The 19,194-nt window shown below is 45.8% G+C and overlaps 1 non-coding gene across 1 annotated transcript; it reads left to right on the top strand.

The window, feature by feature from the left end:
• The first annotated feature begins 4,004 nt into the window (after positions 1-4,004).
• On the top strand, positions 4,005-4,077 carry Trnak-cuu (transfer RNA lysine (anticodon CUU)). The gene has a single exon. It is a non-coding gene; the product is annotated as a tRNA-Lys (tRNA).
• Positions 4,078-19,194: the final 15,117 nt, after the last annotated feature.

The raw sequence follows: 19,194 nt of genomic DNA, 5'->3' as shown, positions 1-19,194 counted from the left end.
CTGTGATGACGAACACTTAGCTACAGGCGTTTTTTAAAGAATGACTCTCAGATGTGATTAAGGCGAATGGCGCAGATAAAGCATTTACCAAAGCGGTACAGCATAAGGTGGGACGAGGCAGTCTGAATTACATTTTATAGATGTATTTCTCACATATCTCAGAGCCTCTCGCGGTCGTCGTCGTCGTCGCCGCCGTTGCCGCTTCTGCAGAAGTAGCAAATGGCGATCGTAGCAAACCCGGCGAGGGACGCCCTGCCTTCGATTCCGAATGCACAAAGTGTGTGGTCTTGTTTCTCAGTCTATATTTGGTCGGTTTCGTAAGAGGTTGAATGTAACGAGTGGGTGGGAAAGAGCAAGCGGCAGCGGCTATGTAGAACGAAAACACAAATCCTCAGGGGTGTGAGCGTTTCGAGATGAGTCGTATACATGTGATATTTGGTTGTCAGTGACCGTGTGGCCTAATGGATAAGGCGTCGGACTTCGGATCTGAAGATTACAGGTTCGAATGCTGTCACGCTCGTGTTTTTCCAGTTCTGAAAAGGAAACATACCGTTTTAATGTAGCAATTGAGCAGTATGAAACCGTCTGAATGTTGCTGTCGACCATTTTTTGTTTGGAGATGCTCTTGAGCTTGAAACACACACAACAAGACCGGTGTTAACTAGTGAAATGGTCGGCAGAGTGTCGAGACCGTGAGTTTTGACTGGCACTTGCACATCTAAAACAACATCGGAAAGTAACTCGTTCGGCTTTTGAGTCGCATAAAGTATGTGTGTTAATTTTGACACCACTAGCTCTGCATGTTGTCATGCAATTTCTTTACCTCTCAGAAATGATTATGACATAAAAGTGAAGTACGTGACGAGTGTGACGTCAGGAAAACATTAGGCAGCATGGAGAGATTCTGTATGGGACCACCCACCCCAAACGAGTACTGTGTGACGTGCTACCCGGAGGTATTCACCGAGGTAGCCGGCTAGCTCATTCGGTAGAGCGTCAGACTCTTAATCCCAGTGTCGCGGGTTCGAGCCACACGCTTGGCGGAATGGAATTTTGTTCCGCTGCAGATGTAAATTACCGTTTTTCTGATGAACGAGATGTAATGGAAATAGCAACTTTAAACTTTGCCTACGTCTCTGTCAGTCGCAAGGAAACTGTATTTGAAGGTGAAGGTGATTTTGTAGACATGTGTGAAAGACATGTTCTGAAATGCAAGTGTTGTTGTTAGGAGAGCACATCTGTTACGTGTCAGATGTGTAGCCAACCAATAATGGGTCGCCATAGCTGCAAATATTTGCCGGTAATATGAAGTGTTGTCAGCTGAAGTCTGATGATGCAGAGGACCGTAAGGACGAAGTACCCAAAAGTAGCGCTACGCCGCGCCTCTTTAGCTCAGTGGTAGAGCACTGCTCTAATTAACCAGGTGTCGTAAGTTCCATCCTCACAGCACAAAGTTGAATTTTGGAAATCAGTTGCGCGTCGTGGCCGTATAGCAAACAGTATCTGTGATGTCGAACAATTAGCGACAGGCGTTTTTTTAAGAATTACTCTCAGATGTGATTAAGGCGAATGGCACAGATAAGGCATTTGCCAAAGCGTTACAGCGTAAGGTGGGACGAGGCAGTCTGAATTACATTTTATAGATGTATTTCTCACATATCTCTGAGCCTCTCGTCGTCATCGTCATCGTCGTCGTCGTCGTCGCCGCCGCTTCTGCAGAAGTAACAAATGGCCATCGTAGCAAATGCGGCGAGGGACGCCCTGCCTTCGATTCCGAATGCACAATGTGTGTGGTCTTTTTTCTCAGTCTATATTTGGTCTGTCTCTTAAGAGGTTGAATGTAACGTATGGGTGGGAAAGAGCAAGGGGCAGCGGCTGTGGAGAACGAAAACACAAATCCTCAGGGGTGTGAGCGTTTCGAGATAAGTCGTATACATTTATAGCTCTTCGTCCGTGACCGTGTGGCCTAATGGATAAGGCGTCGGACTTCGGATCTGAAGATTACAGGTTCAAATGCTGTCACGCTCATGTTTTTGCAGTTCTGAAAAAGAAACATACCGTTTTAATGCAGCAATTGAGCAGTACGAAACCGTCTGAATGTTGCTGTTGACCATTTTTTGCTTGGAGATGCTCTTGAGCTTTAAACACACACAACAAGACCGGTGTAAACTAGCGAAATGGCTGGCAGAGTGCCGACACCACGAGTTTTGACTGGCACTTGCACATCTAAAACAACGTCGGAAAGTAACTCGTTCGGCTTTTGAGTCACATAAAGTATGTGTGTTAATTTTGACGCCACTAGCTCTGCATGTTGTCATGCAATTTCTTTACCTCTCACAAATGATTATGACATAAAAGGAAGTTCGTGACGAGTGTGACGTTAGGAAAACATTAGGCAGCATGGAGAGATTCTGTATGGGACCACCCAACCCAAACGAGTACTGTGTGACTTACTACCAGGCAGGTATTAAGCGAGGCAGCCGGCTAGCTAAGTCGGTAGAGCGTGAGACTCTTAATCCCAGGATTGTAGTTTCCAGCCCCACGCAGGGCGGAACGGAATTTTGTTCCGCTGCAGATGTAAATTACCGTTTTTCTGATTACCGTGGTATAATGTAAATAGCAACTTTAAACTTTGCCTACGTCTCTGTCAGTCGCAAGCAAAATGTATTTGAAGGTGAAGGTGATTTTGTAGACATGTGTGAAAAACATGTTCTGAAATGCAAGTGTTGTTGTTTGGAGAGCACATCGGTTACGTGTCAGATGTGTAGCCAAGCAGTAATGGGTCACCATAGCTGCAAATATTAGCCGGTAATATGAAGTGTTGTCAGCTGAAGTCTGATGATGCAGAGGACCGTAAGGCCGAAGTACGCAAGAGTAGCACTAGGCCGCTCCTCTTTAGCTCAGTGGTAGAGCACTGCTCTAATAAACCAGGGGTCGTAAGTTCCATCCTCACAGGAGAAAGATGAATTTTGGAAATCAGTTTCGCGTCGTGGCCGTATAGAAAACATTATCTGTGATGACGAACAATTAGCGACAGGCGTTTTATGAAAAATTACTCTCAAATGGGATTAAGGCGAATGGCGCAGATAAAGCATTTGACAAAGCGGTACAGCATAAGGTGGGACGAGGCAGTCTGAATTACATTTTATAAATGTATTTCTCACATATCTCAGAGCCTCTCGCAGTCGTCGTCGGAGTCGTCTTCGTCGTCGCCGTCGCCGCCGCCGCCGCCGCCGCCTCTGCAGATATAGCAAATGGCCATCGTAGCAAATGCGGCGAGGGACGCCCTGCCTTCGATTCCGAATGCACGAAGCGTGTGGTCTTGTTTCCCAGTCTATATTTGGTCGGTCTCGTAAGAGGTTGAATGTAACGAATGGGTGGGAAAGAGCAAGGGGCAGCGACTGTGTAGAACGAAAACACAAATCCTCAGGGGTGTGAGCGTTTCGAGATGAGTCGTATACATGTTATAGTTGGTCGTCAGTGACCTTGTGGCCTAATGGAAAAGGCGTCGGACTTCGGATCTGAAGATTACAGGTTCGAATGCTGTCACGCTTGTGTTTTTCCAGTTCTGAAAAAGAAACATACCGTTTTAATGTAGCAATTGAGCAGTACGAAACCGTCTGAATGTTGCTGTTGACCATTTTTTGCTTGGAGATACTCTTGAGCTTGAAACACACACAACTTGATGGGTGTTAACTAGCGAAATGGTCGGCAGAGTGCCGACACCGCGAGTTTTACTGGCACTTGCACATCTAAAACAACGTCGGAAAGTAACTCGTTCGGCTTATGAGTCACAAAAATTATGTGTGTTAATTTGACGCCACTAGCTCTGCATGTTGTGTTGCAATTTCTTTACCTCTCAGAGATGATTATGACATAAAAGTGAAGTACGTGACGAGTGTGACGTCAGGTAAACATTAGGAAGCAAGGAGAGATTCTGTATGGGACCACCCAACCCAAACTAGTACTGTGTGACGCGCTACCCGGCAGGTATTCACGGAGGTAGCCGGCTAGCTCAGTCGGTAGAGCGTGAGACTCTTAATCCCAGGGTCGTGGGTTCGAGCCACACGCTGGGCGGAACGGAATTTTGTTCCGATGCAGATGTAAATTACCGTTTTTCTGATTAACGAGATGAAATGGAAATAGCAACTTTAAACTTTGCCTACGTCTCTGTCAGTCGCAAGGAAACTGTATTTGAAGGTGAAGGTGATTTTGTAGACATGTGTGAAAGACATGTTCTGAAATGCAAGTGTTGTTGTTAGGAGAGCACATCTGTTACGTGTCAGATGTGTAGCCAACCAGTTATGGGTCGCCATAGCAGCAAATATTTGCCGGTAATATGAAGTGTTGTCAGCTGAAGTGTGATGACGCAGAGGACCGTAAGGACGAAGTACCCAAAAATAGCGCTAGGCCGCGCCTCTTTAGCTCAGTGGTAGAGCACTGCTCTAATTAACCAGGGGTCGTAAGTTCCATCCTCACAGCACAAAGATGAATTTTGGAAATCAGTTGCGCGTCGTGGCCGTATAGCAAACAGTATCTGTGATGACGAACAATTAGCGACAGGCGTTTTTTTAAGAATTACTCTCAGATGTGATTAAGTCGAATGGCACAGATAAAGCATTTGCCAAAGCGGTACAGCATAAGGTGGGACGAGGCAGTCTGAATTACATTTTATAGATGTATTTCTCACATATCTCTGAGCCTCTCGCGGTCGTCGTCGTCGTCGTCGTCGTCGTCGTCGTCGCCGTCGCCGCCGCTTCTGCAGAAGTAGCAAATGGCCATCGTAGCAAATGCGGCGAGGGACGCCCTGCCTTCGATTCCGAATGCACAATGTGTGTGGTCTTTTTTCTCAGTCTATATTTGGTCTGTCTCTTAAGAGGTTGAATGTAACGAATGGGTGGGAAAGAGCAAGGGGCAGCGGCTGTGGAGAACGAAAACACAAATCCTCAGGGGTGTGAGCGTTTCGAGATAAGTCGTATACATTTATAGATGGGCGTCCGTGACCGTGTGGCCTAATGGATAAGGCGTCGGACTTCGGATCTGAAGATTACAGGTTCAAATGCTGTCACGCTCATGTTTTTGCAGTTCTGAAAAAGAAACATACCTTTTTAATGTAGCAATTGAGCAGTACGAAACCGTCTGACTGTTGCTGTTGACCATTTTTTGCTTGGAGATGCTCTTGAGCTTTAAACACACACAACAAGACCGGTGTTAACTAGCGAAATGGCTGGCAGAGTGCCGACACCACGAGTTTTGATTGGCACTTGCACATCTAAAACAACTTCGGAAAGTAACTCGTTCTGCTTTTGAGTCACATAAAGTATGTGTGTTAATTTTGACGCCACTAGCTCTGCATGTTGTCATGCAATTTCTTTACCTCTCACAAATGATTATGACATAAAAGTGAAGTACGTGACGAGTGTGACGTTAGGAAAACATTAGGCAGCATGGAGAGATTCTGTATGGGACCACCCAACCCAAACGAGTAAGGTGTGACTTACTACCAGGCAGGTATTAAGCGAGGCAGCCGGCTAGCTAAGTCGGTAGAGCGTGAGACTCTTAATCCCAGGATTGTAGGTTCCAGCCCCACGCAGGGCGGAACGGAATTTTGTTCCGCTGCAGATGTAAATTACCGTTTTTCTGATTACCGTGGTATAATGTAAATAGCAACTTTAAACTTTGCCTATGTCTCTGTCAGTCGCAAGCAAAATGTATTTGAAGGTGAAGGTGATTTTGTAGACATGTGTGAAAGACATGTTCTGAAATGCGAGTGTTGTTGTTTGGAGAGCACATCGGTTACGTGTCAGATGTGTAGCCAAGCAGTAATGGGTCGCCATAGCTGCAAATATTAGAAGCTAATATGAAGTGTTGTCAGCTGAAGTCTGATGATGCAGGCGACCGTACGGCCGAAGTACGCAAGAGTACCGCTAGGCCGCGCCTCCTTAGATCAGTGGTAGAGCACTGGTGTAGGGAACCAGGGGTCGTAAGTTCCATCCTCAGAGGAGGAAGACGGATTTTGGAAATCAGTTTCGCGTCGTGGCCGTATAGAAAACAGTATCTGTGATGACGAACAATTAGCGACAGGCGTTTTATGAAAAATTACTCTCAAATGGGATTAAGGCGAATGGCGCAGATAAAGCATTTGCCAAATGATACAGCATAATGTGGGACGAGGCCGTCTGAATTACATTTTATAGATGTATTTCTCACATATCTCAGAGCCTCTCGCAGTCGTCGTCGGAGTCGTCTTCGTCGTCGCCGTCGCAAATGGCCATCGTAGCAAATGCGGCGAGGGACGTCCTGCCTTCGATTCCGAATGCACGAAGCGTGTGGTCTTGTTTCCCAGTCTATATTTGGTCGGTCTCGTAAGAGGTTGAATGTAACGAATGGGTGGGAAAGAGCAAGGGGCAGCGACTGTGTAGAACGAAAACACAAATCCTCAGGGGTGTGAGCGTTTCGAGATGAGTCGTATACATGTTATAGTTGGTCGTCAGTGACCGTGTGGCCTAATGGAAAAGGCGTCGGACTTCGGATCTGAAGATTACAGGTTCGAATGCTGTCACGCTCGTGTTTTTCCAGTTCTGGAAAAGAAACATACCCTTTTAATGTAGCAATTGAGCAGTACGATACCGTCTGAGTGTTGCTGTTGACTATTTTTTGCTTGGAGATGCTCTTGAGCTTGAAACACACACAGCAAGACCGGTGTTAACTAGCGAAAAGGTCGGCAGAGTGCCGACACCGCGAGTTTTGACTGGCACTTGCACATCTAAAACAACGTCGAAAAGTAACTCGTTCGGCTTTTGAGTCACATCAAGTATGTGTGTTAATTTTGACGCCACTAGCTCTGCATGTTGTCATGCAGTTTCTTTACCTCTCACAAATGATTATGACATAAAAGTGAAGTACGTGACGAGTGTGACGTCAGGAAAACATTAGGCAGCAAGGAGAGATTCTGTATGGAACCACCCAACCCAAACGAGTAAGGTGTGACTTACTACCAGGCAGGTATTAAGCGAGGCAGCCGGCTAGCTAAGTCGGTAGAGCGTGAGACTCTTAATCCCAGGATTGTAGGTTCCAGCCCCACGCAGGGCGGAACGGAATTTTGTTCCGCTGCAGATGTAAATTACCGTTTTTCTGATTAACGCGATGTAATGGAAATAGCAACTTTAAACTTTGCCTACGTCTCTGTCAGTCGCAAGGAAACTGTATTTGAAGGTGAAGGTGATTTTGTAGACATGTGTGAAAGACATGTTCTGAAATGCGAGTGTTGTTGTTAGGAGAGCACATCGGTTACGTGTCAGATGTGTAGCCAAGCAGTAATGGGTCGCCATAGCTGCAAATATTAGCCGGTAATATGAAGTGTTGTCAGCTGAAGTCATATGATGCAGAGGACCGTAAGGCCGAAGTGCGCAAGAGTAGCACTAGTCCGCTCCTCTTTAGCTCAGTGGTAGAGCACTGCTCTAATAAACCAGGGGTCGTAAGTTCCATCCTCACAGGAGAAAGATGAATTTTGGAAATCAGTTTCGCGTCGTGGCCGTATAGCAAACAGTATTTGTGATGACGAACAATTAACGACAGGCGTTTTTTTAAGAATTACTCTCAGATGTGATTAAGGCGAATGGCACAGATAAAGCATTTGCCAAAGCGGTACAGCATAAGGTGGGACGAGGCAGTCTGAATTACATTTTATAGATGTATTTCTCACATATCTCAGAGCCTCTCGCGGTCGTCGTCGTCGTCGTCGTCGTCGTCGTCGTCGTCGCTGCCGCTTCTGCAGAAGTAGCAAATGGCCATCGTAGCAAATGCGGCGAGGGACGCCCTGCCTTCGATTCCGAATGAACAAAGTGTGTGGTCTTGTTTCCCAGTCTATATTTGGTCGGTCTCGTAAGAGGTTGAATGTAACGAATGGGTGGGAAAGAGCAAGGGGCAGCGGCTGTGTAGAACGAAACCACAAATCCTCAGGGTGTGAGCGTTTCGAGATGAGTCGTATACATGTAACTGTTGGTCGTCAGTGACCGTGTGGCCTAATGGAGAAGGCGTTAGACTTCGGATCTGAAGATTACAGGTTCGAATGCTGTCACGCTCGCGTTTTTCCAGTTCTGAAAAAGAAACATACCGTTTTAATGTAGCAATTGAGCAGTACGAAACCGTCTGAATGTTGCTGTTGACCATTTTTTGCTTGGAGATGCTCTTAAGCTTGAAGTCACACAACAAGACCTGTGTTAACTAGCGAAATGGTCGGCAGAGTGCCGACACCACGAGTTTTGACTGGCACTTGCGCATCTAAAACAACGTCGGAAAGTAACTCGTTCGGCTTTTGAGTCACAAAAGGAATGTGTGTTAATTTGGCGCCACTAGCTCTGCGTGTTGTCATGCAACTTCTTTTCCTCTCAGAAATTATTATAACATAAAAGTGAAGTACGTGACGAGTGTGACGTTAGGAAAACATTAGGCAGCATGGAGAGATTCTGTATGGGACCACCCAACCCAAACGAGTATTGTGTGACGTGCTAACCGGCAGGCATTAACAGAAGCAGCCGGCTAGCTCCGTCGGTATAGCGTGAGACACTTAATCCCAGGGTCGTTGGTTCGAGACCTACGCTGGGCGTAAGGGAAATTTGTTCCGCTGCAAATGTAAATTACCGTTTTTCTGATTAACGAGATGTAATGGAAATAGCAACTTTAAACTTTGGCTACGTCTCTGTCAGTCGCAAGGAAACTGTATTTGAAGGTGAAGGTGATTTTGTAGACATGTATGAAAGACATGATCTGAAAAGCAAGTGTTGTAGTTTTGAGAGCACATCGGTTACGTGTCAGATGTGTAGCCAAGCAGTAATGGGTCGCCATAGCTGCAAATATTAGAAGGTAATATGATGTGTTGTCAGCTGAAGTCTGATGATGCAGGCGACCGTAAGGCTGAAGTACGCAAGAGTACCTCTAGGCCGCGCCTCTTTAGCTCAGTGGTAGATCACTGGTGTAGTAAACCAGTGATGGTAAGTTCCATCCTCAGAGGAGGAAGACGAATTTTGGAAATCAGTTTCGCGTCGTGGCCGTATAGCAAACAGTATCTGTGATGACGAACAATTAGCGACAGGCGTTTTATTAAGAATTACTCTCAGATGTGATTAAGGCGAATGGCGCAGATAAAGCATTTGCCAAAGCGGTACAGCCTAAGGTGGTACGAGGCAGTCTGAATTACATTTTATAGATGTATTTCTCACATATCTCAGAGCCTCTCGCGGTCGTCGTCGTCGTCGTCGTCGTCGTCGCCGCCGACGCTTCTGCAGAAGTAGCAAATGGCCATCGTAGCAAATGCGGCGAGGGACGCCCTGCCTTCGATTCCGAATGCACAAAGTTTGTGGTCTTGTTTCCCAGTCTATATTTGGTCGGCCTCGTAAGAGGTTGAATGTAACGAATGGGTGGGAAAGAGCAAGGGGCAGCGGCTGTGCAGAACGAAAACACAATTCCTCAGGGTGTGAGCGTTTCGAGATGAGTCGTATACAAGTTATAGTTGGTCGTCAGTGACCGTGTGGCCTAATGGATCAGGCGTCGGACTTCGGATCTGAAGATTACAGGTTCGGATGCTGTCACGCTCGTGTTTTTCCAGTTCTGAAAAAGAAACATACCGTTTTAATGTAGCAATTGAGCAGTACGAAACCGTCTGAATGTTGCTGTTGACCATTTTTTGCTTGGAGTTGCTCTTGAGCTTGAAACACACACAACAAGACCGGTGTTAACTAGCGAAGTGGTCGACAGGGTGCCGTCACCGCGAGTTTTGACTGGCACTTGCACATCTAAAACAACGTCGGATAGTAAATTGTTCCGCTTTTGTGTCACATCAAGTATGTGTGTTAATTTTGACGCCACTAGCTCTGCATGTTGTCATGCAATTCCTTTACCTCTCAGAAATGATTATGAAATAAAAGTGAAGTACGTGACGAGTGTGGCGTTAGGAAAACATTAGGCAGCATGGAGAGATTCTGTATTGGACCACCCAACCCAAACGAGTACTGTGTGACTTGCTACCCGGGAGTTATTAACGGAGGCAGCCGGCTAGCTAAGTCGGTAGAGCGTGAGACTCTTAATCCCAGGTTTTTGGGTTCGAGCCCAACGCTGGGCGGAACGGAATTTTGTCCGCTGCAGATGTAAATTACCGTTTTTCTGATTAACGTGATATAATGTAAATAGCAACTTTAACATTTGCCTACGTCTCTGTCAGTCGCAAGGAGACTGTATTTGAAGGTGAAGGTGATTTTGTAGACATGTGTGAAAGACATGATCTGAAATGCAAGTGTTGTTGTTTGGAGAGCACATCGGTTACGTGTCAGATGTGTAGCCAAGCAGTAATGGGTCGCCATAGCTGCAAATATTAGAAGCTAATATGATGTGTTGTCAGCTGAAGTCTGATGATGCTGGCGACCGTAAGGCCGAAGTACGCAAGAGCACCGCTAGGACGCGCCTCTTTAGCTCAGTGGTAGATCACTGGTGTAGTAAACCAGTGGTGGTAAGTTCCATCCTCAGAGGAGGAAGACGAATTTTGGAAATCAGTTTTGCGTCGTGGCCGTATAGCAAACAGTATCTGTGATGACGAACAATTAGCGACAGGCGTTTTATTAAGAATTACTCTCAGATGTGATTAAGGCGAATGGCGCAGATAAAGCCTTTGCCAAAGCGGTACAGCATAAGGTGGGACGAGGCAGTCTGAATTACATTTTATAGATGTATTTCTCACATATCTCAGAGCCTCTCGCGGTCGTCGTCGTCGTCGTCGTCGCGACCGCTTCTGCAAAAGTAGCAAATGGCCATCGTAGCAAATGCGGCGAGGGATGCCCTGCCTTCGATTCCGAATGCACAAAGTTTGTGGTCTTGTTTCCCAGTCTATATTTGGTCGGTCTCGTAAGAGGTTGAATGTAACGAATGGGTGGGAAAGAGCAAGGGGCAGCGGCTGTGCAGAACGAAAACACAATTCCTCAGGGTGTGAGCGTTTCGAGATGAGTCGTATACATGTTGTAGTTGGTCGTCAGTGACCGTGTGGCCTAATGGATCAGGCGTCGGACTTCGGATCTGAAGATTACAGGTTCGAATGCTGTCACGCTCGTGTTTTTCCAGTTCTGAAAAAGAAACATACAGTTTCAATGTAGCAATTGAGCAGTACGAAACCGTCTGAATGTTGCTGTTGACCATTTTTTGCTTGGAGTTGCTCTTGAGCTTGAAACACACACAACAAGACCGGTGTTAACTAGCGAAGTGGTCGGCAGGGTGCCGTCACGGCAAGTTTTGACTGGCACTTGCACATCTAAAACAACGTCCGAAAGTAAATCGTTCCGCTTTTGAGTCACATCAAGTATGTGTGTTAATTTTGACGCCACTAGCTCTGCATGTTGTCATGCAATTCCTTTACCTCTCAGAAATGATTATGAAATAAAAGTGAAGTACGTGACGAGTGTGACGTTAGGAAAACATTAGGCAGCATGGAGAGATTCTGTATGGGACCACCCAACCCAAACGAGTACTGTGTGACTTGCTACCCGGGAGGTGTTAACGGAGGCAGCCGGCTAGCTAAGTCGGTAGAGCGTGAGACTCTTAATCCCAGGGTTGTGGGTTCGAGCCCAACGCTGGGCGGAACGGAATTTTGTTCCGCTGCAGATGTAAATTACCGTTCTTCTGATTAACGTGATATAATGTAAATAGCAACTTTAACATTTGCCTACGTCTCTGTCAGTCGCAAGGAAACTGTATTTGAAGGTGAAGGTGATTTTGTAGACATGTGTGAAAGACATGTTCTGAAATGCAAGTGTTGTTGTTTGGAGAGCACATCGGTTACGTGTCAGATGTGTAGCCAAGCAGTAATGGGTCGCCATAGCTGCAAATATTAGAAGGTAATATGATGTGTTGTCAGCTGAAGTCTGATGATGCAGGCGACCGTAAGGCCGAAGTACGCAAGAGTACTGCTAGGCCGCGCCTCTTTAGCTCAGTGGTAGATCACTGGTGTAGTAAACCAGTGGTGGTAAGTTCCATCCTCAGAGGAGGAAGACGAATTTTGGAAATCAGTTTTGCGTCGTGGCCGTATAGCAAACAGTATCTGTGATGACGAACAATTAGCGACAGGAGTTTTATTAAGAATTACTCTCAGATGTGATTAAGGCGAATGGCGCAGATAAAGCCTTTGCCAAAGCGGTACAGCATAAGGTGGGACGAGGCAGTCTGAATTACATGTTATAGATGTATTTCTCACATATCTCAGAGCCTCTCGCGGTCGTCGTCGTCGTCGTCGTCGCCGCCGCCGCTTCTGCAGAAGTAGCAAATGGCCATCGCAGCAAATGCGGCGAGGGATGCCCTGCCTTCGATTCCGAATGCACAAAGTTTGTGGTCTTGTTTCCCAGTCTATATTTGGTCGGTCTCGTAAGAGGTTGAATGTAACGAATGGGTGGGAAAGAGCAAGGGGCAGCGGCTGTGCAGAACGAAAACACAATTCCTCAGGGTGTGAGCGTTTCGAGATGAGTCGTATACAAGTTATAGTTAGTCGTCAGTGACCGTGTGGCCTAATGGATCAGGCGTCGGACTTCGGATCTGAAGATTACAGGTTCGAATGCTGTCACGCTCGTGTTTTTCCAGTTCTGAAAAAGAAACATACCGTTTTAATGTAGCAATTGAGCAGTACGAAACCGTCTGAATGTTGCTGTTGACCATTTTTTGCTTGGAGTTGCTCTTGAGCTTGAAACACACACAACAAGACCGGTGTTAACTAGCGAAGTGGTCGGCAGGGTGCCGTCACCGCGAGTTTTGACTGGCACTTGCACATCTAAAACAACGTCGGATAGTAAATCGTTCGGCTTTTGAGTCACATCAAGTATGTGTGTTAATTTTGACGCCACTAGCTCTGCATGTTGTCATGCAATTCCTTTACCTCTCAGAAATGATTATGAAATAAAAGTGAAGTACGTGACGAGTGTGACGTTAGGAAAACATTAGGCAGCATGGAGAGATTCTGTATGGGACCACCCAACCCAAACGAGTACTGTGTGACTTGCTACCCGGGAGGTATTAACGGAGGCAGCCGGCTAGCTAAGTCGGTAGAGCGTGAGACTCTTAATCCCAGGGTTGTGGGTACGAGCCCAACTCTGGGCGGAACGGAATTTTGTTCCGCTGCAGATGTAAATTACCGTTTTTCTGATTAACGTGATATAATGTAAATAGCAACTTTAACATTTGCCTACGTCTCTGTCAGTCGCAAGGAAACTGTATTTGAAGGTGAAGGTGATTTTGTAGACATGTGTGAAAGACATGTTCTGAAATGCAAGTGTTGTTGTTTGGAGAGTACATCGGTTACGTGTCAGATGTGTAGCCAAGGAGTAATGGGTCGCCATAGCTGAAAATATTAGAAGCTAATATGATGTGTTGTCAGCTGAAGTCTGATGATGCAGGCGACCGTAAGGCCGAAGTACGCAAGAGTACCGCTAGGCCGCGCCTCTTTAGCTCAGTGACCAGTAAACCAGCGGCTGCGCTGGAGGTCGGACGTGCCGTGCTGTGTGCTGTGCTGCGTTAGCTCCGCGTGGTAAGTCTCTGCTCTTGCTGTAACGCGTCGCTGTCTATAGTATTTGTGTAGACATGAAAAAGAATTAAGAGATGTCGCAACCGCAACGAAAAGATACTTTGAAATTGACGTTTGATCGTAACTTTGTCCGACCGAGGTCATTTGATGTTGAACAGTGGTTAGAGGATGATGTTAAAATAGGACTTGATGATATTATCGGCATACATTTCTCGATTATGAACAGTGTGGTTTTCGTGAAACTTGCCAGTCCAGAATTGTGTGAAAGGATAGTTCGATCTTGTGGTGGCATTCTGAAATTTAAACATGCTGACGGAAATGTTGGGGAGGTTACCGTTGCCCATGCTGGTCTAGGTATTCGGACCGTGCGAGTCTTTGAACTTCCCTTTGAAATTACAAGTGACCAGATAAATGCTGTTATTGCTCCATACGGGAAAGTTTTGAGTAATATTGCCGAACGGTGGTCTGCTGCACAAAAATTCCCTGTTTTGGATGGTGTGCGCCAATTAAAAGTCGAATTGCAGAAGCACATTCCGTCGTTTATAAACGTCTGCGGATATAGAGCTGTTGTGATGTATGATGACCAACCGAAAACGTGTGCTGTCTGCAATTTACCAGCCACGTTCGTGCAGACTGTGTTCAAAGGCGAGTGGCGCAACTGCCTGCCGGCGATGCCGTCAGGCCCCCTGCCATGTCAACGCTGCCCGTGACGTATGTCGCCGTAGCGCGCGGTTTTGCAAGTGCCACTGCGCCCCCCGAAGTTACTACGAATACCGACCCACAAGCGACCGACCACCCGACCGACTCAGGTGTAGCATCTGTAGACACCCAACCCTCCTGCGAAGACATATCTGCTCCTGCCCTTGTCGCCGTGGAATCGCCCAATGAGGCAATGGATACGGACGCGACCTCAGTCGCTTCGGGTAGTGCTCCTCTGCATCCTGGAGCTTCTTTAGGAGGTATCAAAAGCGTATCAGGTGCACAGAAAACGGACTCGCAACCAGCCGTTTCTAGTGGTGCTCTTCCGAATCCTGCAGCTGCCTTAGGCACTGACCACAGCCCGTCAAGTGCAATGAAATCAGACCTGGCGTCAGTCACTTCGAGTAGTGCTACTTTGCAACCTGAGGCTTCTTCAGGTACCGTCCAAAGTCCACCACGAGACGCATCTCCCAAGAAATCTAAAAAACGGAGGATCGCGCGTCAAGGTGCAGAGCAGACTGCACCACAACTGCGTGAACAGGCGAAGCAAATAGGGGGCAAAATACGTCAATCTGCATCTGAGAACTTGCAGTGCAATCAGCAGTCATCTAACGAAGACCCTGTGTCCTTGGATAGTACCTCCGGTTCTGCCAGTTTGCCCTCCGATGACGTAGCAATTACCCGAACCGAAGATAAAAATCACCAGCAAACACCTGAATATAGTGCACCACTTAATGACGAACCGATGACAGGGCTGTCGAATACGTGGGCAGACGATGTCGACGACACTACAAAGGAGGACGAAATTATGGACACCACAGGAACCGTTACAGTCACCACGATGGCCACACCACGCGATGACGTCGTCTTGAATGTCATCGCCGCGACGGATACTGTCCCAGACACGGAGAAGCCGACTGATCCCTTCCCAAGTCATGAATATTTCTAGTCTGAACGGTTTTACTGACTTGTGTCCACATGTCTCTCGGGTCAGATTTCTTAATGTTTTTTTCGAAATGATATGTTGCCAGAGTTTTTCCTAATTACACTCCCGTCTTGGCTAACGTAGTTCCGTTGCAGGCCTATAAGATCGCTACGCTGAACATCAATAAAATTTGTAGCCCATTTAATTTACAAAATTTAAAAGATTTCCTGTATGCAGCTGATGTGGACATTTTGTTTTTACAAGAAGTAACAAACATCGAACTTGACTTCATACAGGGGTATAATGCTATAGTCAATCCTGGCATTGGATGTGATTTGGGTACCGCATTTCTTTTCAAAGAGGGCGTCGTCATTACAGACGTAACAAAACTGCCTAACGGCAGAGGCATTGCCGGCACGCTTTATAACACCAGGATTCTTAATGTCTATGCCCCATCTGGTTCTACCAATCGGTGCCAACGAGCACAGTTTTTTAAGGAGGGAATTGTTCCTTTGTTTGGTGTACACTGCACCCATACCATCCTTGGAGGCGACTTTAACAGTGTCATACATGCCAAAGACCGAACTACAACAAATCGCCGGACCTGGAACGTATCGTCACCGACCTCCGTTTAACTGATTCGTGGGAGCAAAAGCACGGCGCGGCACCCGGCTTTACCCACCTCACTAATCATTCAGCGAGCCGGTTGGATCGAATATATGTCTCGCCCAATCTGAAACACCGCATCCTGCAGTCTGAAGTTTGGCCAACCGTTTTTTCGGACCACGCTGCATATATATGCACATTAAATTTGGAACGACAAGGAACCTGTCGATATAAAGGGCCATGGAAACTTAATGTTTCACACTTAAAAGATCCTGCCTGTCGAGAAGCCTTTCTCACCACTTGGAGAGCCTGCGAGACCAAACTCAGCTCTTACCACTCGACCTTGGATTGGTGGCTCACATGCGCCAAACCTCAGATCCGGAGATGTTTCATCAACTACTCCCGGGAGAAGAGCTTTTGGCGGAAAAGAACGATAGAATTTTACTTTCATTGTCTCCGAGAACTTTACCTGCAAGGTGCTACAGCTATTGGGGACCATGGGAGAATTAAAAAATTCCAGGCAAAAATACTGACATTAAGGCGACAACAGCTTGAAGGATACCAAATAAGGTCAAGAGCAGAGACTGTGGCGCAAAAAGAAGCCACTTCGATATATCATGTGATTCGTGAAACTAAACGAGGATTCCGCAAAATACTGACGGAGCTTAAAACTGATAATGGAACCACCTTGACAATGCACAACGACATAAAAGCAGAAATACTAACCCATTTCGACAACTTGTTTTCACATAAAGAGGTAGACGAAAAAGCACAGGACGATTTACTGACCCACCTGCAAGGACGCGTTGGTAACGCGTACGCAGAAGCTCTAATAGCGGAGGCGACCGAAGACGATGTACACTATGCTGTCTATCAAAGTGCAAAAAATAAATCCCCTGGAGCTGACGGCATACCAGCAGAATTTTATCAAGTCTTCTGGGAACATATAAAACATAGAATTACATGCATCTGTAATGAACTTCTGAACCTCAATAAGGAGATACCGAAAGATTTTCGTGAAGGTATGATAGTGTTAATCGCAAAAAAATCGGCTGGCAAGAAAATTGGAAATTTGAGACCAATCACTCTGCTGAACAGTGACTATAAAATTTTTTCGCTGCTCTTAGCCCACAGACTTAAAAACAGCGTCACCGGCCCATATCAGTCTAGCGTGGGCAAAGATAGGAAAATTCAGCAGACGCTGTCCGACTACCGCGACATAATTTCAATAGCAGAAGTATGTCGACTAAAATGTGCCATCGTGTCGTTAGATTTCGATAAAGCCTTCGACAGGATCAGCCACTCCTACCTCCTGAAAACGATGGGCGCAATGGGATTTCCGCCGAGATTCGTCGACCTCATACGACGTTTGGTAACGAATAACTCCTCCAGAATCATCATAAATGGACAGCCTAGCCGGCCAGTCGAGATCGCATGTCCCGTCAGGCAAGGTTGTCCGTTGTCCATGGCACTTTTTGCCATGGCCATCGAACCTTTGCTCGCTACCTTGACTCAGCGGTTACAAGGATTGCAAATACGATGAAACAAAATAATATGTAAAGCTTATGCGGACGATGTTGGGTTTCTCGTTATGAATGTAGCGGAAGTCGAGACGGCAATGCACATAATAGAAAAATACGAACGAGCGTCAGCCGCGAGGTTAAACAAAACCAAGTCCGGCATATTCAATATCGGATGTGGCATTGGCATGCGCACACACGGTCAGTTACGTGAGCTAACAGCCTTGAAGTGTCTCGGCATTGATTTCCGAAAAAATATACGTCAAACTATTGCGGCCAACTATAGACAAGTACTAACTACCATACGAGCTAGTGTACGGACACATAGTATTCGACAATTAAATGAAATTCAGAGAGTGTCTTTAGCGAACGTCTCTATTACTTCCAAAGTCAATTATGTCGCCCAGATACTACCAATACCCGCCGGCATCGCCAAACAAATTATGTCAGCAATAGGCTATTTTGTGAGCCGTGGCCACATATTTAAAATCCAGTATGACACTCTGACGCTCGCCACTAATAATGGCGGCTTAAACTTAACGAATGTTACTAAAAAGTCGCAGGCTCTGTACATCTCCAATACATTTCAACAATGGAGACAATCCGGCAGCTGTATCGCCGCGCACTTGCTATCTGAAATAGCTCCAGATGACCTCTCTCCACCCATTAATGTGCAGCACATACCGAGCGGACTTTACCATTTACGATGGTTTTTAATAGAATATAGCTACCTACGTTCAAGAATTCCGGAAAAAGACATGACAAACGTAAAAGTAATATATGGCAAATTGATGGGAGAAAAGAAGAACAACAAAATAGAACAAAACTATCCATGTTCTAACTGGAAAGTGATATGGGCAAATATTCATAACCGTAACTTAGCTACTCATCTGAAAGCAACATGGTACTTTGTTGTAAATAGGAAAGTTGCAACAAACTCGAAACTTCATTCGATCCACTTAGCGGATTCGCCTTTGTGTGCAACGTGTAGTTTAATTGATAACGAAGAACATCGTTTCGTGTGCGACAAGGTTAAAGATATCTGGCTGAATGTCCGACGAAAGCTGGCACTCATCCTTCGAACGTCACCTAACGCTATAACGCCTGCGGACTTTTTGACACCGGATGATGTACCCTTTCCTAACTCGAAACGCAACGCAGTCAATTGGCTGAAAGCGGCAACGGTCCATTACCTCTTCACGAAGGAAGAGAAAAGCCAAGAGGATTTTTGGATCTCTCTGCTAACTGAGAATCACATGTTACTGAAGACTAGTAAATATAAAGAAACATACGCAAATTTTTTAATCAAGACTTTGATGTAAAAGAATTAACAAGAAATATCTGCGGACACAGAAGACAAACGTAAGAGAGTGTTCACCACTACTAACTTACTTAACTATCGTGAAAAAAAAAAAATTATTTTAGTTTTTACCGGAATTGCCGTTCTTTGAGTTCAACGTTTATTAATTTATTTTTCAAGAAGCCATTATAAATAGTTGCTTCTCACCGAATATGGTTTGTTTTTTAAGCATTTTCAGAGAGAAGAGGCAGTTTCGAAATGCCCTCTGACGTTTCTTTGTCAAGGAAGACTATTTGCTTTAAGTGTGACAACAAAAAACAGCGATGAAGAAGGAAACAAACTGAACATAACTTCTGTTTCTACCTACTGAAGACTTCATTCTTTTTTCACATTATCAATAAGCCCAAAGAAGGGGTACATTAGTTTCTCCACGATAAAGGGATTAACTTCGTCTCATCAGTTTATGGTAATGTACATGGCGTGAGAAGCCGACGCCGATGAAGGCGATTATGGAGAGCGCAAGGATGGGCTAAAAGGGGTGATGGGAGGCAGAAAAAAGAAAAAAAAAAAAAGAAAAAAAAAGTGGTAGATC

This window comes from Schistocerca gregaria, unplaced genomic scaffold (genome assembly GCF_023897955.1).
Source record: "Schistocerca gregaria isolate iqSchGreg1 unplaced genomic scaffold, iqSchGreg1.2 ptg000259l, whole genome shotgun sequence".
NCBI lineage: Eukaryota > Metazoa > Arthropoda > Insecta > Orthoptera > Acrididae > Schistocerca > Schistocerca gregaria.
The sequence above is the reverse complement of the archived record's forward strand: the minus strand, read 5'-3'. Positions and strand labels throughout refer to the sequence as shown.